The following is a 24322-nucleotide window of genomic DNA, read 5'->3' on the forward strand; positions in this document are numbered from 1 at the left end:
CCCTGCTGCCAAGTAAGCAGTGGATGGTGGAAGCAGGGAATCCCCCCCCCCCCCAGGGAGGGACTGACAGCCCTAATAAGGCCCCTTCCTCCTGACAGTATGGATCTCCCAGCAGGCCCAATACATGCCACATCTGGGCTGCAGGGACCAACTGAAATGGTGCACCTGATCTCATCCTCCTCTCCCGCAAAGGCCATCTTCACAGCTTCATGATGTGACCAACCAAAATGACTCTGTAAAACTAGCCCCAGGATCACCCCTGCAGTCAACATTCCTCATTCTTCTTTGACCATGCTAGGGATCTGCTAGGGGAAAAACCCCAGTTGCTCCTTCCAAGAACCGGATTTCACAAATCCTGGGAGTATAAGAAAAGTGGCCTTCCCATGATCCTATGCTGATGTGAGCTTCTGAATGGAATTCCTTTTTTGTAACTCGTTTGTTTAAGCATGTAATGTCATGCACTATGGTAACGGTGAGTCTCTCAAACCACAATGACTCAGTTCTTGCACAATCCTTAATCCGCCTGCACAGGTGGTGCAGGGCACTTGATTTACCAGCAGTGGATTTGCATCATCTCTGGTGGTGTGTGTGTGTGGGGGGGGGGGGCGGTTAAAATAAAGATTAGGTTGCATTATTCCATATTTCCCTTTTTAGCACTGGCCTAAAATGAAGCTTTGCCATGGCATACAAGAGCCTATATTAATGGAAACTGACAAGCTGCGAAGTGAGGAAATCATACGCACGGACCTGCTATCTGCAGGCAGTTTTGTGACTAGCATCGTTGGGTGGGCTAGCGATTGGCTGCTTTCTTGCTGTGTCTCTCTGTTTTCGTTCAGTGGTTTGACATCTCACAGTTGCCAACTGTCTCTGTGTGTAGAGAAACGCCTGTGGCAGCTGTGAGATTGGCCAGCCCTTTTGAGGGCTGAGGATGACCTTGGGCAAAGGGCTATTTAACCCACTCTCTACCGTGCAAGGCAACGATGGCGGGGAGTGCAAGAGCCCCTCTGCCTGTGGCCTTGGAGCTGCACAATAAAGGGAGTGGGTCCTGCCAAGGCCTCTGTGGCTGTTGACGTTGAAGAGTTGCCAAGGGTTGCAGAGCCCTTTGTCCTCACTGCGTAAGCTTAATTCAGAGGGCAGATCCAGGATTGCCGACCTTTCATTTAATCAAATAGACCCTTTAAAGCATTGGTTGCTGGCCAGGGAGCGAGATAGATCTGCTCCAAGATTTCTGTGCTTTCCCTTTAGCCAACACCAGCACAAAATCTAATTCAAATAACTGAACTTGGACCATTTTGCCTTGCTTGTCTATACCTATATACCTAAAGTTTCAGAAGAACTCAACTAATAATCAGTATTCACCAAACATATAAAAAAGAAACCTGCATTTATAGGACTACTTTTCCAGTATTTGTTCAATTCTATATTGATTTATTCATATGGATGGTAATTGGCTCCAGTTGCTGTATTCCCCAGCAACTATTATCAGGAGCGAGCAGGAGCTTGAACATCACTCCCATCCTGCAGTCACTCCATTGGCTACCTATCAGTTCCCGTGCTCAGTTCAAGGTAATGGTTATTACGTACAAAGCCCTTCACGGCCTTGGTCCAGCATACCTAACGGGACCGCCTCCCTCCCTATGTCCCTCCAGGGCAGCTTCGTACATCTGAACAGGGTCTCTCGCAGGTGCCAGCCTGTACATGGGCTGTACAGCAGCCTGTACACGAGCTTTCTCTGTGGCGGCCCCTACCCTATGGAACGGCCTGCCTGAGGAGGTCAGGAGAGCCCCCACCCTCTTGGCTTTCCACAAACAATGCAAAACTGAATTATTCAAAAAGGCCTTTTTTCTCAGCTAAGAGGGTGGTATTGTAGGAAAGGGATCCTGGATGTTTCACTAATGAGTTAGAAACCATAGATTTCACCATTATGTTGCCTTACATATTATCTAAAAGAGTCCAGTAGCACCTTTAAGACTAACCAATTTTATTATAGCATAAGCTTTCGAGAATCAAGTTCTCTTCATCATCTGATGAAGAGAACTTGATTCTCGAAAGCTTATGCTATAATAAAATTGGTTAGTCTTAAAGGTGCTACTGGACTCTTTTTGATTTTGCTATTACATATTATCTGTTACTTTACATATGTACTCCTTATCCTACCTGTGCTTTATGTTGTTCAATGTAAGTCCTAGAATTGATTATGTTCTGTTTCAGCAATTCCTCAACCCCATACTGGATCCTTGCTAATACTATATCTTTGTAAACTTACATTCTTTTACCCCATGACATTGTTCATGGAAACGTTCTTGACACTGTATGGAAATGCCTGCCCTTGTCCTTGCCACTAATTGTACTGATTTCACACAATGGAATCCGCCTTGAGTCTCAGTGAGAAAGGCGGAATATAAATAACATAAAATAAAATAAAATAAATCTGCCAGCAGTTTGCCTGCTTGCTCGCCAGTCCCTGGCAACTGGTGGAAAGTTTCAAGCCACCTGGCAGTTGCCCACCACTGGCTGGCACCCCAGGAACAGACGCGGCACGTTGCACACCCGGCAGAGGCAACAACGTCACTTCCAGAAGTATCGGCGTTGTGCTGGCCGCAGGAGTGCTCTTGCACTTGACTGGGGCGATGAGATCCCTGCAGAAGATCCCAGCTGCAGTCCTGCGCATCCCCAGGGACAAGGATCAGACTGTAATGCGAAAGAGCCCAACCTGAGACCCTGGAGAGCAGCTGCCAGTCTGAGCAGGCAATACTGCCTTGATGGCTGATGGTCTGATTCAGTATGTGGCCGCTTCATGTGCGTTCATGCCTTGTTACCCATGTGGAGTTTCTATTCTAGTTCTTGTTTTCATTTTAACGATGAGAGAGAGAGCAGGTCTTAATGCAGACACCCCAGAGCTGTTGCGAAAGGGGAAGATTAAGCAGTATGAGTTTCTCCCTTCCTCCTTTTCTGATTACCTTTACCTTTTGTTGAGGGAATGTTATGATTATGGTGTTACAGGGCCCGTTCCGACCAGCAAACAATCCCTGCCTCTCTAATTTCGAGCCACTAAGGGACGGGATCACACGGCAGAGGCAGCAGGGCATTGCATTTGCAGGCCTGCCACCAAATGGAAATGTGGCTGCCCTTGTCTGCTTGGCAGGGTTAATGCTGTGCAACTTGACAGGTGCAGCGCGATGCTGTAATTTTTCATTGTCGACAAGGGCAGAGAGGAGGGAGAGGGGTAGTAGTGCCCTTCTGGGTATGCCTGTCAACCAACAAAGCGGGATTGTTTAGGCCTTTGCTGAAGCTAAGCATTCACAACGCTGCCACCAGATGCCATTCTGAATGTTCAGTCCTGTAATCTACATTTCCTCCAGTGTTGGAAGTAGAAGGATGCAGGAGCTGTCTATTAACATGTTTGCCTCATGCCAGCAATGTACAACGCTGCACCAGCTGGAAAGTCTTCTCATTTCTGAGGGAATCCTGGATCCTGCCAAGATTTAGGAACGCTTGCAGCCAGCTGAAAGGGAGCCTCCATTCACAGACCTAGATAATGATTTTGTGTTTATCTCTGATGTGTTGTGCTTGTATGGCACTGAAGCTTCTGGCACCAGTTGGCTGAGTTGCAGCGACGGCATCGAATGATCATCAGCACACCCACTTCTCAGGGAACTGCACTGTTGGAATGTTCCTCGTTCCTGTCCAAATTCTGAGAGGGAAAGAAAAGTTGTCTGTTTGGTGGGGACTGAAATCTCATGCAAGCCCTGGTGGCAAGAACCAGTAAAGTGAAGGAAGCGCCAGCATATTTAAAAGTCTACGACGATACCTCAATACAGAGATCTTGGCTGCTCAATTGAATGCTGTATTTACCCCAGAAATGAAAGGCTGCTTTTTGAGACTTCTCTTTTCAGAACGTGTTTCTGTAATACAGGGAAGATCGGCACCTTGGCTCATCTAGTTATCGAATGCTAAAATTTCAGTGAGGAGAGACAAAGATGGGTTACTTCAATACTTGAGAAGAATGAGCTCACAAATATTAATCAGAGCCTTTCTTTTCTTTTACAAGATAAGGAACCATTCATAGCTAGGTCACGGGCATCCTACCTTTTAATAATCCAGCCGAAAATTAGGCATTTTTTGTGATTGGAGCAAGATTCTTTTATCACTATTATTGGCAATCGTAGTTTTAGTATTTTGGTCTTTGTTTGTTAACGCAGGATCAGGCTTAAGGCTATGACCAAAAGAGCTATTCCAGGAAAAGAAGGAAAGGTGAAGGAAGCTGAGGCCTCAGAAGAAGTCTAGGCCCTGGTTGGACCTAAGTCTGCTTACTCTGAGCAAGACTGCTCTTATGTTGTGCTGTCGAATTATTGATTTGTAGTAGTAGTAGTAGTAGTAGTAGTAGTAGTAGTAGTAGTAGTAGTCAGGGCTTTATTTCAGGGGGAACGCAGGGGAACGGAGTTCTGGAACCTCTTGAAAATGGTCATATGGCTGGTGGCCCCGCCCCCTGATCTCCAGACAGAGGACAGTTTAGATTGTCCTCCACACCGCCCTACGGCACAAGGGCAATCTCAACTCCCCTCTGGTGATCAGGGGGCGGGGCCACCAGCCATGTGACCATTTTCTCCAAGGGAAACCCACTGAGTTCCACCACCTCTTTTCCCAGAAAAAAAGCCCTGGTAGTAGTAGTAGTAGTAGTAGTAGTAGTAGTAGTAGTAGTAGTAGTAGTAGTAGTAGTGATTAATAATAGAATAATGGATTCTGTCTTTGACTTACTGGCTTGAACTAATCAGCCAATTGTTGGGCTGCAGTCTTCCAGCTGATTAAACCATTCAGTTTTCTCCAGTTTCTTTTGAAGGGTTCAGTCCACTGGTAAGTCATCCATTGCAAGCTACATTCATTTTTAGCTAAAAATATTTGTCCTTTCGGTGATATGCTGCTAAAGCATTACGTTTGCCTGTGGTTTTCTGGTGCTTCAAGCAGGGAATGAGACGTGAGTGAAATTTCAAGAGAATGAAGATCTTGAGTCTCTTTCTTTAAAAAAAAAATCAGCTGTAATTTGATGGTTACTGTTCCCCCTCTTTTTTTAAAAAAAAAAAGTGTGTGCTTTCCTAGAGATATTGGTTTGAGCTGTCAGTTGGCATAAGCTCGTTTAGTTTCCGAGTTCTTGAGGGAGAAAAAAATATAGAGATAGTTGTTAGGTTGCGCTGTCAAAGATGCAATATATCTACATTACTGTTGTATAGATAAGGCCCACCAGTCACCATATGTCTGCTTCCTGTTCTGTGATAGCAGAAAAATAGGTGTCACTTATCTCCCTTGGCCTGTTTTCCATGTAGGTTTGATTGATCATTTTTTACCTTTCTGTTAGGGTAGTGCTGAGAAAGCCGGCTTTGGCCTTTCGGTTGTCGGCGTGCATGAATGTTCAGGTCCTCATGTGCCGCTCAATTAAACCAGTCTTAAGTGAGTAATTTGTATGAATTTTAATTAACTTTGCACAAATTTGTATTTGTAAAAATGGGACATCTGAGGGGAGAAACAATTTTATGTTGGTTTTTAGGTGCACTTCATGGAAAAAAACTAAATTTATGAAGTCTGGGTCTACTCTTGGCTGTTAGCCATGATAGCTGAATAGGGTCTTTGGGTTTAGAGGCATATACCTTTGAAAGTTAGTTGCTTTCTGATTTTACAACCATGGTATCTGGTATCTGTTTCCATTGCTGGAATCCGGGTGCTAGACAAGAGGTACAACTGCTCAGGTCCAGCATGACTTCTTTTAAGTTCTTATGGTTACCAGCTTGGAAGAGGTCTTCCTCCTTCTCAGATAGTATGCCTCTTCAAAAATGGTTCACACCATTTATAGTTTTTTGTAAATGTTATGGATAGTTAATATTTTAAATTTTAGTAGTAGTAGGAGGAGGTGCCTGTGCAAGAAGGGGAAATGATTTGTTATGCTGATTAATTAGCAGCCTGAATGGTCTGGTGCTTCTACAGGTGAGTCAGACAGAAAAGCAACAGGTTAGAGAGAAACTCTGGTTTCATGGTAGCTTTCACAACACCTGTCTAGGCTTCGCTTGCAAAAGCATGTTCTGGATGTTCAAACTAGTAATTATGGAATCAAGGCCGAGACTGAGGGGAAAAGGCTCTTCCACAAGTAATTTATGCTGTTTCTATAGGCAAGATACTATATTCATGCAAACCCTCCTCTCCATTAGAGATGGGCACGAACCAGAAAAAAACCGAACCATGTGGTTCGTGGTTCATCAAATTTCACAAACCACGAACTTTCACAAACCTGCTCCTGGTTTGCGAACCGGTTCATTTGGTTCATGAAAACGGCATATCCAAGTCAGAAAATCATCACTTCCAGGCCAGCAGAAGGTCTGCAGGAAGTCCATCCTCTGTTGCCTAGGAAACTGATTGATTGGCATCAGGCTGTCTGCAGTCACGAACCAAAAAACGAACCAAACAAACCAGTCTAAAATTCGTGGCAGTTCATCAAAAATGGGATCTGACGAACCGCAGTTCACGAACCACGAACCAGCCTGGTTCATGCTTAATTTTGGTTTGTATTTCGGTTCGTGCCTATCTCTGCTCTCCATCCTTGATTTGGCCTGTCTTTTTTAGTATTCCTTCTAGGAAAAGAGACTGGGCTTCGGAGTTAGCTTCCTGATGATTTCTACTTCCTTTGGAAAATAAAAAAGTGTTAGGCTTTTTTGCAGCCCCTGTGGCTGCAAAGGTAGTAGTTTTTTTAATTTAAATTTTTCTTTATTTAAACTATAAACTATACACCATAACATAATAGACAATAAACATAGAGAATAAGAAAAAAAACACAATTCTAAACATGACACACTAACAATACATATATCTATATAATTAAAAGGGAAAACAAAACAAAACAAAAACCGAGATAACACTACTGGTTGAGTTCCGATTTTCTCCGCAACAAGTATATATCATTTCTATAGTCACACTTATTCTAGGTTAGTCACAAATCCCCTCTTTTTTCTATTGTTCATGTTTCTTAATCCATAAATGCAGATGTCATCAAATCCTTGTTATCCATTTCATGCAAAAAGTCTATTAACGGTTTCCATTCAGTCAAGAAGTTAACTAATGTCCTTTCTCTAATCAATGCAGTAAGTTTTGCCATTGACACAAACTCCAAAACTTTTGTCAACCATTCTTCCACTGTAGGCCAACAGAAAAGTCTCTGGTTTCAGCTGAAACTTAAACTTCAAAATCTTCTGAATAAACGATTACTGGACCTGGAAGGGCATGATCTAAAATTTGGGTGGCATGGGTATCTATAGTATGACAAAGTTAAAGCCAACGTAGAGTTTAATAATCATTATGTAAGGCGTGCAATCCTGAGAGTATGGAATAAATACAAACTTAGGTTTTGTTCAAAAATACCTCTCTGGCTGTCATCACAAGAAGCTCATTTTAGAAGGGAAATGGTTAGTCCACCTAAATGGTTAACTTATCAGGATTTATTGGAGTTCTCTCAGGACCAAGTTAAAATTAAATCAAGAGAGGACCTAGCAGCAGAAGGGCACACCTGTCAGTGGTTTCCATATATGCAAATTCTGGAGAGATTCAAATTAGACAAGAGTCATTATGACTTTGAGAAATCTAAAACTGAATTTGAAATAGCCCTTTTACAAATGATGAACATGTTACTTCTAAAATGTATAAACTTTTGTTGAGGTTAGAGATGGAAGAAGAGCAAGTAAAAGAATGTATGATTAAATGGGCGAAAAATTGTGGACATGATATATTAATGGAGCAATGGGGAAATATGTGGACAAGAGGGCTGAAATTTACGTTAAGCTCCAGTATTAAAGAAAAATTTTACAAAATTATGTATCGTTGGTATAAGACTCCTGAAAAATTGGTTAGAATGTATAAGGGGGCATCAAATGTATGTTGGAAATGTGCCAAACAAGAAGGGATATTTTTTCATATGTGGTGGACATGTAAGAAAGCAAAGAGTTTTCTACCGAAATCACAGGCTAGAGGACTAGATTGACCTTCGTCTGAGTTCCAGTTATGGTTGCCAACGTTCAGATGGGGCCTAGAAATATTCTGGAATTACCTGATCAGATTTCAGAGATCAGTTTCCCTGAAGAAAATGTCTGCTTTGGAGGGTGTTGATTTCTACTGATTTGTTCTAAATTAATATTGTAATCATCCTCAAAAATGTGTTTAGGTTGAGAGGTGGGATATAAATCCTTTCAAAAAATAAAAGAATATTGGGTTGTGCTTGGCAAAATCAGCTATAAAACCTTAAACTGATTGTTGGAATGTACTAGAAAAAATTATAACAGTATGGTCACGTGCTGGGTTTGCCAAGGTTCCTTTACCCTCTCGGCAGGAGGGGGAGGACCCAGCACTCACCTTCCTCGGTGTCTTTGTGTGCGCACAAAGTGTAGGAGTGCTCCTGGGACGATGTGATGGCATCACTTCCCGGATGTGACGTCATCATGCAGGGCCTAGGAGCGCTTCCACACTTTGCAGCAGGCTGATTTGGGCCCCAAACTTGAAGGCCTGTTTTCCTGCCTCCCCCATCCCCTGCCAGCCAGGTGGCCGGGGGGGGCGGGGGTATGCCCTACCAGAGGATCGGGCAGCTCTGTCATGTGCCTTTCTGTTCCTGTCAGTGAATTTGTATGTCATAATAACAGTAACAATAACAATATAACAACAATAACAACAGCAACATTTGATTTATATACTGCCCTTCAGGACATCTTAAAGCCCACTCATGCGTGAAGCTTATTTTGAGGTTTATTTTCCTCTTCTCTGTGTGTGTGACAACAGGCTAAGATAATTTTACTGAGCTTTTCATTGTTTGGCTGTTGTTAATTTAATTTTAATAGTTTTTATTGCATTTTTGTTATTACTGTGAGCTGCCTCATGAACCTTTATAAATTGAGTACCCAGGGCAGGGGAGGGGTGGTTAAATAAGTAAGTAGTTGAGCTGCTTGTGAACCATAGTGATGCTTCCATTAAGTTGAGTCTGGCTGGCTGGAATAGGCAACCTTGATGGACTCAGTGCTGAAAAAAAGCGGCATCTCCCTGTGAAGACGTTCGTCTGCTAGCTCATGAAAGCAGGGTTGGGGCAGATGAGGGTTGTACTTGGTCTGACATTGTCAACCGGCAGAAGAATTTGGGGGACTGGGGATCTACCTGTCCAATGTGCCCCAGCTTCACAAAAGCACATCTGGCGCAAACCAGAAGTGACATCAACATGTCGAGGTGATGCTTTAGCGAGCACCCGGAACTCTTATGGTTTTACCACAGAGTTTGGGGTGAACACTAGAGTGCATTGACCAGCACAAACTGGAAGTGACCTCATATGCTGGGTGTGGGCTCTGATTCCCCAGCAAGTGGGAGGGGCATTGAGTTGCTGGTGGGAGGGGTCCCACCAAAGTGGGAGATGTGGCCTGTCGACTCTGGGAGCAAGTGGAGTAACAAAGTTATTGCTAGGGCCCTTAGGGGCTCACTTTGGACCCAGCTGGCCACGAGGAGGTCCAGAAGATGATGGCTGGTACAAACCATGTCTTTCACCTCCCACACTGCCAGTGTCATGAGCGCTCGCTTCAGTTGGATTGGTGGGAAATTGGCCGTGCACGCTGAGCACTATTGCTAGCTGGTAGTGAAATTCTGTTAAAGATAATCCAGCCTGCATCAATGTGATCTAAAGCTATGAAGCATTTCAAGAATAATGTAATACAAAGCTGCTGAAAAGAACTACACAGCTGAAATATGTTCAGAAATTTTAAATATTGGAATATATGGTTTTGTTTTATTTACTTCATTTATACCACACTTTTTCTCTCCACTGAGAACCTAAAGTAACTTACAGCATTCTCCATTTTATCTTTATAACAGCCCTGTGAAGTAGGTAGGCTGAGAGTACGTGACTGGGCCAGGTCACCCAGAGGCAGAGTGATAATCTGAACCTAGATCAGATCCTAGTCTGACACACTAACCATGGCGGGTATCATTGTAGACCTGATTGGATTTAAGGAATATAATTACTGATATTGAAGTTTTATTTTTTATTCTAATATTCTTGCTCTTTTTTAAAAAAACATTTCCCTACATTTTACACCCTCATATTACATATCAACAGCAGCAACAACATTCGATTTATATACCGGCCTTCAGGACAACTTAACACCCACTTAGAGGGATTTACAAAGTGTGTTATGTTATCCCCACAAACAGACACCCTGTGAGTTGGGTGGGGCTGAGAGAGCTCTGAGAGAGCTGTGACAGACCCAAGGTCACCCAGCTGGCTTCAAGCGGAGGAGGGGGGAATCAAACTCGGCTCTCCAGATTAGAGTCCCGCACTCATGGATTCATACCATCACCAGCATCACCCCCCTCCCCCTCTCCAGTAACTATGTAGATCTCTTTCAGAAAGAAAAGATGGAGACCCTTTGAGCCGTGTTTACTCTCAAATAGCGCAGATAGGTCTCTCCAAGTTGTTCTTAGAGTATGGTGCCCGTGGTGGCTGTAGAAAAACAAGAATGCAAAAGGGTGCCGATAATGATCAGGAAACGTTATTCTGCAACGTGGAGTGCTTTCACAGTCGGGTTTTTTTTTATTCACATTTTTTTCTAACAAAGCGATAATTTCTGACTTTATGTAAGAGGAGAAAGGGGCATGAACTGTTTCTAAGATTATAATGTAACTGGTAGGCAGAGTTCTTTTAGAGTTAATATGGAATGTTCGTTGTGGTTTTTTTTTAAATGTTGCTTTGTTCAAATGTGGTTGCTGACTGAAGGACAAAAAAAAATGCTTCAAGAGATTTGGTTGATGCTATCGCATAAAACACAAAACCAAACAATTGTTTTTCTTTAACAATGATAAAATGAAACAAAAAATGCCTTTTTGTAAGCATTAACTCCTGCTTTTGCATAAACTGTTTCAGATCTGTCTCTACATTGCTGAACAGGGCTGTAGTTGATGAATGGCAACTAGGGCTGCCAGATAGGGTATGAAGAAATGCAGAGAGGGCGGCACTCATCTGTTTTTTAAAAAGCAGCGCATGTGCATGCAGACCTCACGCAGTCACACCCCCTCACTTCTGGACGGGCAGCTGACCAGCTACTCCCTGGCGCTGCAGAGGAGGCTGGGCGGCCAGCCAGCCGCTTACGGGTGGCGCAGCGGAGGAGGCCAGGCGGCTGGCCAGCCACTCCTGGGCCATGCAGGCACCAGGGCAGGCAAGTGGCCACTCTCGGGTGGTGCCTGGCTGGGCGAGTGGCCAATCTGAGTAGGCAGAACTGACCTTTGATAGACCAATGGTCTGACTCGGTACAAAGCAGCTTCATGTGTTCATTTAGAGGTTGGCGTTAGTTGAAAAGATGAGCCTGTTAAGGCTTTCCAAAGGACCAGGAGGCATTTGAAGGAGGTGAGTTAGTGAAAAGAGTCTGTTCTGGACATGGGTTCAAAAATGCAAGTGGGACAAGGAAAGGGGGGGTGGTATCGGAGTGACCAACATAGATTAGAGTAGGGGACTAAAAAGGCGCAAGAATACAGGGGAGGAAGTTGGGGGCTGAGAAGTGAAGATGTTCTCACCAAAAGGACTTGGAACTGACTACGCGGGTCAAATGTAACCCATCCAGCTGCTAGGAAGAGTCCTTCAGCAGTTTGTGTTGCACGCATTTAACAATTAGTTTTTTTGTTTGTACACAGCTTCCCAAGGTAGCCCAGTTCTTGGGGCTTGTGTACAACTCACACATTAGGCTTCCAATCTGCCGCAGTGTTCGCTCCATGTACTCTTGGCCCAGTCACCAGAGAAGTGACACACATTTTTGATTCCTTAGGTGGCTTCCTCCCTGAAGATTATGGGAAATACTGACACGGAATTTCCACTGCGTGCTATAGCAGCCTTCCTTTCTCTTTGTAGGAGAAGGTGAGCCAAGTTCTCCAACAAAGGAAATGAACAAAATATCTTAACCTTGTGTACAGGGAAATGACTCTTATCTAAGTAATTCAGCAGCAATATTTTCTGCCTTCCCAAAAAGTCACAGATTACATCCACTGGAACATTTTCACTTCAGGCTGTTCTAACACCAAATTAAATATCCCTGTATGGTTTGCAGTGGGTTATTCAGATAGCGTGACCCAGTGGGTCTGCTATGGTGAAGTGTGTGAATGAGTAGGAAGAGGAGAAGTTGCTCCATTCAAACCTAACACGGGGCTACCTTTTCACTGGGTTAAAGAGAATGAGAAGCCGTTCTTTCTCCACTTCCAGAAGTGAATCTCTGCTGTTTGAATGGGAACAGCAGCAGTTAAGCGATTCTCGGCTGCTGGTTTTTTTTTTTTAATGTATTTATTGTAATTATAAGGAGATACAAGGGCTGCTGGTTTTTTAAACTGGGGTTAGGACTCTTTAACCTGGATATGAAATAGGCCCTGGTTTGGGAAGTTCATACTTCTGACGCACATCCACAACTTTCTGTATGCGTGCACGCACGTGCACACACACACACAATTCCAGGATACTGTGTGTTCTTTGGGGCACTGCTTGCTTTGTACCTCAAGGGGGTCTGGTAGGTGATTCAGGTTGGAGGAAACACACATCCCTGCACTCCTAATTGAGCCTCCCGCCTCTCAGCTTGAAAGTTCTCAGAGCCCTTAAAGGTTTCTGGTATCATAACACGGTGGGGGGAAGGGTCAGGAGTTTCCTCTTGGTATTTATTCCCCACAGTAATCTCTGATTTACCTGGAACTGTGTACATGGAACTTACGTCAAGGTCAGAATGGTCTACTCAGACTGGGCAGCTGCTCCCCAGGGGTCTCAGTTTGAGGTGTTTCTGCTACCTGATCGTTTTAACTAGAGATGCCGGGGATTGAATCCGGAACCTTCCAAGATGTTGTAAAGTGTTCGGGGCTAAATTAAGCCAATTTCCTTTCTCTTTGTTATACTCCTCCCCCTTCAACCCATGCTTAACTGCCCGCAACATTCGCATGGAGGGCAATGATCACACTCAGTCCTTGTCACACCTTTGCGGGAGAGGTATTTTTTATTTTCTTTACTTTACAAAGCAATATGCTTCTACTACATCCCTAGGGAATCCTTGAGTTACGTAGCAAGCTCTACTTGGTGTGTGCTGGGATAGAACAAACTACCATATTCAGCAGCTGGAAACGACATGGATCTCTGGAACAATGAACAAATTCATCTTTGCGCGTGTGCCCTGCTGAGCCAAGAAATCTTCCGCGTACCTGTTTGTTTAACAGAACCTTTGTGCAGAGAACTTATGGGGAAATGGAGAGGGCCTTACAGGGAGTCTGAGAACACAATAGGAGTCAGTTGCCACCGGCTTGCAGTGAGTTTGCTTTCAGCCTCACCCCGCCAACTGTTGCCAGGCTTCTATGATACTGTGACTCACTCATGCTTTACTTCCCTCTGAAGACTTCAGTTTTCGCCTCAAGAAAGGCTCTTTTTACTTCCTGGGTTCCCAGCAGCAAATCCGGAATAACCTGTCGCTCCTACTTTGAAAAAATTCTTTTCTTGTCTGCTTCCTATACTATTATTTTTTTAACCAGGTGGCCTGAATCTGTGAACTGGGCAAGAACTCTTTAATGCTTCTCAGTTTTCTGAGAGTTGAAGCACACGACCCCCCACCCCAAAATTACAATTGGAAGCACACGTCCCTTTTATCACCTTGAAATGTTTTTTACTTTTTGAGCATGTAAGAAGGAATTGCCTACCTTCAGTGTATCCTGTGTGAGTCACAGTTCTTAGGCTGGAAGAAGGCAAGCCCAGAGCAGAGGACTCAGGCAGAGGCACAACGTGCCACCCTGCTTTTGGGGGGGGGCATAATTCTGTTGCGTCTCTGAAGCCTCTCTGAGACATTGGCGTGGCTCAACCAATTACAGTTAGAGGGCAGCTTAAGGACAGACGAAGTTGCTGAAAGAAGAGAGAGAGAAGACAATGGATTGGGAGATCATTTGACTAGTCCATATCTGTTTCCATGACCTTTCTGGATGCAAGTAAGCAGCCTACAGTCTGCCATATGGACGAGAGGGGGCAAGGCACCAATCCCTTCCAGACTTTAAGCTACTGATTGCACAGGGAGCCAACTCTTCACCATCAAAAACTGCATTGTCACGTAAAAGGAGGGCCCTGGTGTGGATAGCCCAGGTGAGCCTGATCTCGTCAGATCTCAGAAGCTAAGCAGGGTTGGCCTTGATTAGTAATGGAATGGAAGACCTCCAACGAGGACCAGGGTGGCAGAGGCCAGCCACCTGTGTTAGTCTCTTGCCTTGAAAACCCCACTAGGGGGCGCCATAAGTCAGCTATGACTTGAGGGCACTCTCTTCCACCACCATGTGGAAGGAGGACTGATATATTGCTAGACCTGGTGTGGCGTGGGGGGGGGCAATGTATTTCTATGTATCTCTATATTATTCCCCCCCTCCTCTGGTCTTCCTTCCACACTTATAATAACGCCACTTAGCTAGAACTGTATTATCACAAGTTTACACTAAAGTTAGATTTAGTGCTCTCTCTCTCTCTCTCTCTCTCTCTCTCTCTCTCTCTCTATATATATATATATATATATTTAATACTCTGTTATATAAGTCTAACTTTTATGCCTTCCAAAGGGGGAAAAAAATAGCGAACAGCAACTTTGGCATCAACATCCACCGTCGTGCTTTAGCGAGAAATTGATTTCGTTGGCTGGCTGTTCGGAAGCCCGTGTTCCACAGCAGCTTAATTTCCAGTCTGTTATCAACAGTGTCGGATTGAGTTAAACAAAAGCTCAGTTAGCAGGAATTTTTCCCCCCCTTTTGCCCTCCTTTCCCTTTCTCAGGAGAGAAAGTGATTAAACGATTAAAATGGGAGAAGAGGTAGTGGTGAGACTTCAACTTTGAATCTGTGGGCAAAAAGTAGAGCTCTATTTGTCTTCCTTAGCCCTGATCTATTTGGGTCAGTTCACTTTGGAGTCTGGCACAGGGTTGAGTCAGGCCGGCTTTGTCATGGCACAGTTGATTAGTCTGCTGGTTAATGTATGTCTGTATTTAATTACCCTATACCAGTGAGGCACACAAACCTTCCCACACACTCCGTTCAGAATTGAATGCATGCTGCCTGCATGCGACACAAAGGGCTACAAGGTCTTTATCCACAGCTGTGAAAAGTGAATCTTTAAAAAAAAAAAAAACAGGATTGTTTACTAAGAAATGCCTGTCATTATCCCAGGGCAGGCTGTGTGTAGAGGGTTGGGCAAGACACAGGGATGCAGTATGAAACATCATGTATTCTTGCTGTGTTCAGAAACAGACTAAGTTATCTGTCTGATCTGTGCAATAGTGTCTCCGAGCACAGAACTTTACATCTCCCCAGAGGAGTGAGAGGCAAATATGTGTAAGAAGCTAAAAAGGATACATTCAGAAACACAACCGGGATGGGACCTAAACCAGTTTTTTGCCCCATCAACTTCAGGATCACTGCGTCTTTTATCTCTATAGCTCCTTTCTAAATTCTCATTCCCACTCACTTCGGAGTGGAGAGAAATGTTGGGAACCAAGATGTATATTTATAAGAAAAACATGCCACCCTTGTCCAGAATATTTTTGTAACATAAGGGAAAAAGGCCAGTCTCATCCGAAGAAGCTTCCAGACATGACACCAGAAAGGGGGTGTGAATGGTTTGGGAGGAACAGAAGTGGGTGAAAGGGGAGGTGGGGGGGGGTGTTATCCCAAAGCTGGCATGCAGTGATTGTTCTTCTTCACTTAACTTCAGAAATATGGCAAAAATCTAGGTGTATCCAGGCAGGCACTCCATGGCTAACTCTGTTAGGGTTTGTCCAGAACAAAGGGCTCCAACAGGCCCGGTCATTTTTGTGTGGGCAGTCCTTGCAGCTGGGTTGACAGCATGGACGGCTCTCTGTGTTGTGGTACACCCTCCCTATTTTAGCAGGTGGAGTGGAGATGAAGCCGTGAGAGAGGCGGGGTGTGTGCTCAGTTAATTTCCCAGCTGTCTTCTGAGTGCGTGGAGACCAGAACTGGCTACGGGTTGGAGCTGCTTTGTTAGGATGAAGACTAACAAGGGGTCATCGAGAGGCAATCTGATGATCTGTCCCTTCCATCACTTGGGGCTGAAGAGAATATAGATGACCCAGGGCTACCCTGCGGATGGGTGATACGGACAACAGCATCTGCACGAAGGCCCTTTCCCTTTGCCTCAGAGGCGCAGGATGCTGCACAATAGGCTTTGTCGGGGGGGGGGGGTTCAAGGCATGCTCAGAATGTGAGAGAAGCCCTGGTTGTTTAAGCCCATGGTCCAACCCGTGGGTTGGACTCCCAAGTTTCTTCCCGGAGCCCCACCTCCTGGGTTGAGCGTGCCTACTGGGTTTTTTTGCTGCTTTTTGGAATTTGCTGTTGCTTCGTACTCATAGGTAAGAAAGAGCAAGGCATCTGTGCCTCCTTGCTTCTCTTTGCATGTATGCTGGGGGGAGCAGCTAGGCAGAATCTTTGAGTGGTGGAGAGCTGACTAGTTCCTTTCTCTGACATGGCTCCTGGCTTCAGAATTTATTTCCAGGCTCGAGTTCTCTTGGTCTGCTGCTTGGGGACTGGACTTGACCCTACTGAGGTCATCTGCCTGTCACATGGTTCTGATGGCTGATATCACATGACCTTTTGCTTATAACTTAGTGGGTACCATGCGAAGTGAGACCTGGTTCTGGAGTGTTTCAAGGCCACTGCTATAATTAATTATTATTATTTATTTATAGTCCATTCTTCTCATGGACACCCAAGGTGGGTTAGATACCGCACAAGTGAAATAAATATAATCAACAGCAAGGAGATTCACTGAGCAAAATACAATAATGAATAACAGTTATAATCTGTGTCCTGAAGATCGTTTGTCACTTCGGATGGGGTCTATGCATTTGTCTCTTACCCACTTGAAGTCTTTTGTTAGAGAAAGGTGGGTCCCAAAAGCCCTAAGAAATAAAGTCTACAATTTGAAGATCCGTTGTGCAAACTTGAATTGAATTCAGACGTTTGAGATAACATCACTTTGCTCTCTGTCCCATATGTGCTCTCAGTAGTTTGCCATGTAAGAGCAAACACAGTTTTCTGGAAGATGCTCACTTGTTTTAGGGGCTGATTTTTAGAGACTCAGCCCCCAACCCATTCCATCAGTTCCGTGTCACAATGGAAATGAGGTCATTTACCACTACACCAAAGTTACCAGTCTGCCTCTGAGAGCGGGGGGATCCTTTGCTCCCACCCTCCACCTCCTGCCACCCTCCACCTGACTGGGGGGAGAAGGCTTGGGGACAAGTCTCCCAAAGGTACTCCCAGGGTGGCGTGGGAGCAGGGCTTTTTTTCAGCTGGAACGTGGTGGAACGGAGTTCCGAAACCTCTTGAAAATGTTCACATGGCTGGTGGCCCCGCCCCCTGATCTCCAGACAGAGGGGAGTTGAGATTGCCCTCCGCGTGGAGGGCAATCTCAACTCCCCTCTGTCTGGAGATCAGGGGGCAGGGCCACCAGCCATGTGACCATTTTCTCTGAGGGCAACCCACTGAGTTCCACCCCCTCTTTTCCCAGAAAAAAAGCCCTGCTTGGGACTGACATCATCGTGCCACCCCAAGAGCACACCCGCGCTTCAAAACAGGACGATTCGGGCCCCAAACAGGCTGTCATTTGAGCCCCACATCAGCCCGCTGTGAAGCATGCGTGCGTTCCTGCTCCTACACAATGATGGCGCAGGTGTGGGAGCACGCGAGCACAAGGGACACAGAGAAGATAAGTACCTGGCAACCCGCATACACGCCTATGTTTCAGGCTTGCCTCTCCCATTTCCTAGTGCCTTTTCCCTCACCTTGAATCTCAGGGAGAAAAGTGGACGTAAATAAATAACGTAGCTCTTCCGCTGCAACACTGTGGTGACCGGTGGGCAAGTCTTCGCCATGTTCTCCCACTAGACGTTCAAGATCAAGCGGTTTCTTGCTAAGAAGCAGAAACGGAACCAGCCCATCCCGCAATGGATCCGTATGAAAACTGGCAATAAGATCAGATACAACTCCAAAAGGAGGCACTGGAGAAGGACCAAGCTAGGTCTGTAAAGAGAAGCGGCCGCAGCTCTCGTCCTGTGTCGAGGCCTCAGATGGCCCCTTGCTATCAATCTCCCACAGCCCTGTTTTCAAAGACCACTCGCATTGCAAATGTCTTTTGTAAACCTTTATTTTCACAAAGGGCATTTTGAAAGAATTAAAACTGAGTGATGAAAAATAAATAAATAGTTCCAGCTCTTCCTTCTTTGTTCTCATGTTAAAACGTTTTCCCTGAAATTTGCATGATTTTCAGGCTCAAAGTTCTTATCACATGCAAATACTTACAAAGTAGCCCAACAGACTGGTTAATAGTAGAGAAGTTGCTTCCCATTGGGAAGTAGGGGCCAAGCTACAAGTGACGAATGACACTTGAACGGCAAGTGAAGAGACTCACATGTATTCCTCCCTATTCACTTGCACTCCGCTTGATCACTATGTGAACAGGGAGGAATATATGTGAGTCTGTTCACTTGCCGTTCAAGTGTCATTCGTCACTTGTAGCTTGGCCCTAAGAAGCAGTGGAAAAGCAAGGGATGGGGGGGGGTGGCCTCATCTTATCCTTGTCTCCCGTTGTCATATTCTATGCCATATTCCTGTCCACCAGCTTCCCCCCTACCCTGTGGGGTTTAAAATCTATTATTTTTTATCTTACCCTTCCTCCAAGTTGCTCAGAGTAGCATGCATGTTCCCCTCCCCTGCAAATTTGCTCTCACAACAACCCTGTTGGGTGGATTAGACCGTGAGAGTGTGACCCAAAGTCATTCAATGGACTTCATGAAGATTGAAATGAAGATTTCAATCCAGCTCTCATCTGAGAGTCTCTCTGTACAAGATATTTTACACGAAAATGCTCAAGTGTAGGGAAACGCAGTGCTAGCCAGGAAGTGTAGTTTAAAAGCTCTGTCCTTTAATAGTCTAAAGGCGCTGTCAATTTCACTTGCCCTTCAGGGAGGCAAAGAGGAAATTAACAAACCCTCTGAGGAGCAATATTTGCTGGCTTTGTAGAGAGGTGAAATTGACAGAGCCTTTGGCTCTGCCTTTTAAAACTACGCTTCCTGGCTAACATTGCATCTTGGAGTGGGGAAATGGTAGGTGAAAGGGGTGCCCTCTGCTCCAGATTGCTTCCCTGCTCTGGGAAGTGGCTTTTCCCCATTTAAATGGGTCATCTGGACTTCCGTAACATGTAGTAGAAATGTCTTCCTCTAAGGAGGATGGGAGTGGGTGCTTATGCTTAATTCTTGGCGCAACATTAATGTGTTTTGTAGGGACTTCTTTTCTGGACTTCTTCCAGCATGGTTAGCAAATGTCCCAATCCATATTCTGTGAAACTCTTGATTTATAGTGCATTGTTTTACATCCTCCTATGGTTTCAAATGAGATTGCTCACAATAGGCTTTTATATATTTTCCTAAACACCTAACAAAATTGTGCCTTTGGTTTCTGTTCTTTCTAAAGCAAATGTGGTCACTGTAACTTGAACAGGAAAAATTAAATGCAGCTTTGGGGAGGGTTTTCTTCCCCCTAATTCTTATGGTGGATCAACCAGATTACAAATTTAGATTAAAGGAATAGTGGGACCCAAACTATAAGCCCTTAGAGTCTTAGAGTCCCTTCCAGATTTCATGTTAAAATTATAATAATGAAATTTTGAGAACTACCATTACTGTAAGACTGTATTCAGATGTAAACATTGCAGTTAAATTAGAATTGGACATGAATGCAGTTTACTGCTGTCCTCCCAGAGTCTAGTGCATGGAGGATGATTGAAAGGCAGCATTGTGTAGTGGTTTGAGTGCTGGACAAGGAAATCCAGGTTTAAATTCCCACTCAGCCATGGAAGCTTGTTGGGTAACCTTTGGCCGGTCTGTCAGCCCCCCCCCCCCCACCTCACCAAGTGGTCATTGTGAGGATAAAAATGAAGGCGGGAGGAATGAGGTTGCGAGGTGCTTTGGGGAGAACAAACTGGAATTGAGTTCACTAAGACCTTAAGCATTCGGAAGCTGTGGTCAATTGGATCCTCACCAAGCCAAGCAGGATTGATTGATTGATCGATCGATCCATCGATCCATCGATTAATCCGGGTGGATTACACTGCATAAACATTTCAATAAAACATTACATTTCAAGAAGATTTAAAACCACAAATAGATACAATATAAATATTTAAAATTACAGAATTACAAAATTTCAACAGCAGCACAGAAATCTATCAGTCTCTCACCCAACCGTCACTAAAATAAACAGATAAGCAAATAATAACAGAGTCTGGTGATAGATACTCCTGAAAGGGAGGGCCGCATTCTCCTCCAAATCAGATGGCGAGGCCCAGCTCAGTCCCAACAATACGCCTGGTGGAATGGCTCCGTCTTACAGGCCCAGCAGAAAGATAACAGATCCTGCCGGGCCCTGGTCTTATTAGACAGAGCGTCCCATCAGGTTGGAGCCAGGACTGAAAAGGCCCTGGCTCTGGTTGAGGCCAGGCGGGCATCCCTGGAGCCAGGGACTATTAATAGATGTTTATTGCCAGATTGGTGCGTCCTCTGGGGTACATATAGGGAGAGGCAGTCCCGCAGATGCACCAGTCCCAGTCCACATAGGGCTTTATAGGTTATTACCAAAACCTTGAGTCTGATTCAGTACTCACTGGCAGCCAATGCAGCTGGAGCAGTACCAATGTTATATGTCCAGTGCTCGGCACCCCGGTGATGACACGCTTCAAGCAACAGAGGAAGGAGGAGACCTGAGGAGAAAGGAGCACCCATAAGTCAAGTAACAAACTGTGCCTGATTGCAGTTTTAAGTGCAGTTTCTTGTGATGTTTGAATTCAGCCTGAAAATTTATGCAAGTGAGCACCGAGAGTGCATGTGAATCTGCTGCAGAAAATGAGATGAGAGTCTGTGTCCAGGGCCGGCACCACCAGTGAGGCGGTGAGGCAGGCACTGGAGGGGGTGCTGGGGGCGGAGGCGTGTACCACGGAGCTGGCGTGCCTGGCCCGCAGCTGCAGCAGCCGGCCAGCCCCACGCCACTGCCACCAACACACACCCCCAGCCGGGCACAGCAGCCACAGGACGGGCACAGCAGGCATTTGGGGCGGCATGCGGAACCTCCCCAGCCACCCGCTGCGCCCGACTGGGAGCGCGGGCAGCCTCCGTGCACCATCCCAGCTACCCACCAGCCAGTGGGGCCAGCTTGCTGCGTGATGACATCATCACACAGTGACGTCCTCACACAGTCCGGGGGGTGCGCGCACACTACATGCGCGCACATGTAGGGGCAGCCGCAGGCACCAGAAACCCTGGCGCCACCCCTATCTGTGTCATATTTCTGATTCCTTTGTGGCTGCATTCAGACAAGGTTAAAAAACTGAGTGTTTTAATATTGGTATGGACTCCTAGTTTTGTAGGCCACAAACTATAGTTTTTGGGTTCAGATACAGCTACAAACTTGTAGACGATTGTAAACTAGGGGCCAAGCTAGAAGTGACGAATTACACGTGAATGGCAAGTGAACAGACTCACATGTATTCCTCCCTGTTCACTTGCGCTCCACTCGATCACGTAGTGATCAATCACGTCGTGATCGAGTGGAGTGCAAGTGGAGCGCAAGTGAACAGGGAGGGAATACACGTGAGCCTGTTCACTTGCCATTCAAGGGTAATTCGTCACTTCTAGCTTAGCCCTCGGAAGCGTTCCATGCCCAGGCTGCACAGAAAGGATGGGGTGAAGATACGACTCTGAGGATTTCCAGAGTTTTAACTGTCACCCATGGTCTGTCTTTATGTCTGAATGCTGGTCACTGTCTTCTCTTCCTGCTTTTCTTGCCGGAAAGTATGTGCTAAAACTTCCCTGTGATAAGTCTGAACAGGAGTTTTCCTCTCTGTCTTCTCATTATTGTCCTATCCTTGGATCATCATAATGTGAGGGGGGGGGGCGGGTTCCCAATGGGATTTTGCCCCAATACTCATGAGTTTCATCAACAAAAAGGTGTCCTATATTTAATCAGGTAGCAGATTTAAATACTTAATTCAAGAAATTTACAAAATCCGTAGTCGGCATCTTAAAAGAGGATTTCTCTCCGTGGACACAAGGGAATGCCTCTTCTAAACTGTGTTCAGAACATATGTCTCCATTATCTAAAAACATGTGCTTTCCCCCCACCTTCAGCGGTATAGTTTATTCATATGGAAATTGATGCAGATTTAATCAGTTAATTAACTGGAGCTCATGTGATTAATCAACTTTGATTTCTCTAGTGGGGCAATGAGAAGAAGGGCAGAGATACAAATAATGGTAAGAAGGGCAGCAAGGGACAAAGGGATAAGGAATTTGAGTCAACAAGTCTGGGCAGGCCCCTAGTTTATACTTCCTATTGCAATGACCTTCAGTACTAAATAGCATGTCATTTGATACTGCGAAAATTTGAATTCCATGTTTTGTTGTTATATTAGTATTGCCTTAATGCACATAATTTTACTCACCGAAAATATTTTTTTCATCAGACTCAGTAGATCAAAGCATAATATTAATAGCTACAGACCCCAGGTGTTCAAACAGAGCTGGAAACAGTCTCTGCAAATCTTGTAAGGAATACCCTCCAAATTTCCCCTCTTTTACTGAAAACTCTCTATGGCTTTGTAATCTGCAGAGCCAGACGCCCAAGTCACATGCTGGGACTCTGTGGTCAATCCAGGAGGTGTTTTAAAGATTAGATGGTTTATGTACGTACAACTTTCATGAGAAAACCAACAAAAAGTGCTCCAGTTCTGCCTGCTATATGGAGCTGATCAGGGCTTTTTTTCTGGGGAAAGAGGTGGCGGAACTCAGTGGGTTGCCCTCGGAGAAAATGGTCACATGGCTGGTGGCCCTGCCCCCTGATCTCCAGACAGAGGGGAGTTTAGATTGCCCTCCGCGCCGCTCAGCGGCGCGGAGGGCCATCTAATCTCCCCTCTCTCTGGAGATCAGGGGGCGGGGCCACCAGCCATGTGACCGTTTTCAAGAGGTTCCAGAACTCCGTTCCCTCGCATTCCAGCTGAAAAAAAGCCCTGGAGCTGATGTTTCAGTATTCTGGTTTATGTTGGGGAAAGCGTGTTGTAATTTCACTTTCAGAGAAACCTTTTTCTGTTACTGCTCCTAGTTCAAATTGAAACTGAACACAAACATTAGCCCTTAACATGGCTTCTTCTCCTTAACCATGGTTGATTCTTCTGAATACCTAAGTCAAAGTTAACTATTTTGACCGCAAATTGGAATGTGTAACTATAGCTTTCAAATCAGTATATGCATTAACCGTGGCTCGGCATTAGATCTCTGTTGAGGAAATCATAGTTACAGTGGCTTCCCCACGTATCCAGCCTTTCTGCTCGCAAGGTGATTAGAAGTTCTCTTTTGGTGTCACAAGAGCCCTCCCTGTATGCACATCCCAGGAAGAAGATCTGTGTTCAACAGTTGTTTTACTGTACATGTTTAGAGGGGTATTTGCGTTAGTCTTTTGCATCAAAAATAAACAGCTGGCTTCAGGCATCTTAAAAGACTAACTAGTTTTTATCCTGGCAGGCTTTTGTGGACTAAAGACCACTTTGTCAGATGAAATACATACATATTTTCTATCTCACTTGTGTGCATGCACGCACACACACTCATGCTCACGCTTGAATGGAATTCAAACATGGCACGCATCCAGGTTTGTCAGGCTCGTGCCCCCAGCTCTGGTTTCCTGTGGCTGCTCGGAGCAGTGACAGGAGAAAAATTAAAAACAAGGTCCATTGTCCTGATGCCATGACATCACTTTGAGGAAAACCCAGAGACGATGTCAGTCGTTTGTAGAAATGGCTGGAAACTGCGGTTTTACCATTGAGTTTCCAACTATTCCTAGAGAAACGTAACATCCCTTCTGGGTTTTCCCGGAGTCACGGATGCCCCCACCCCGGTCTCCCACTGGTTGCCCGGCTTGGCAACCTACATGCATATATTCTAAAGAAAACCAGTGAGAGAACATTACAGTCCCCCAAGACACAGTGTTGCTAATTCTACAATCACTATTGTCCAGCAAAAGGACTTCAAAGTGACACTCCATTGTGAAACTGTTGGATTAGAATTCATCCAGAAATTTTTGTGCATGAGGGTTGCCAGGTCCCCTTACGCTCCCGGCAGAGCGGGGGAGGGAAGACCAGGCACTCACCTTCCTTGGTCACTTCCCAGAAGGGATGTCGTTGTGTTGTCCCAGGAGTGCTCCTGCACTTTGCAGCAG

General features: G+C 45.2%; 1 protein-coding gene and 1 pseudogene across 2 annotated transcripts in view; both read left to right on the top strand.

Moving 5' to 3' along the window:
* The window catches only part of SHB (SH2 domain containing adaptor protein B), a 213081-nt gene that overhangs the window by 89473 nt on the left and 99286 nt on the right, over window positions 1-24322 (top strand). The gene's annotated exons all lie outside the window — the stretch shown is intronic.
* Window positions 17933-18088, top strand: LOC129334372 (60S ribosomal protein L39-like; annotated as a pseudogene).

This window comes from Eublepharis macularius, chromosome 8 (assembly GCF_028583425.1).
Source record: "Eublepharis macularius isolate TG4126 chromosome 8, MPM_Emac_v1.0, whole genome shotgun sequence".
Lineage (NCBI taxonomy): Eukaryota > Metazoa > Chordata > Lepidosauria > Squamata > Eublepharidae > Eublepharis > Eublepharis macularius.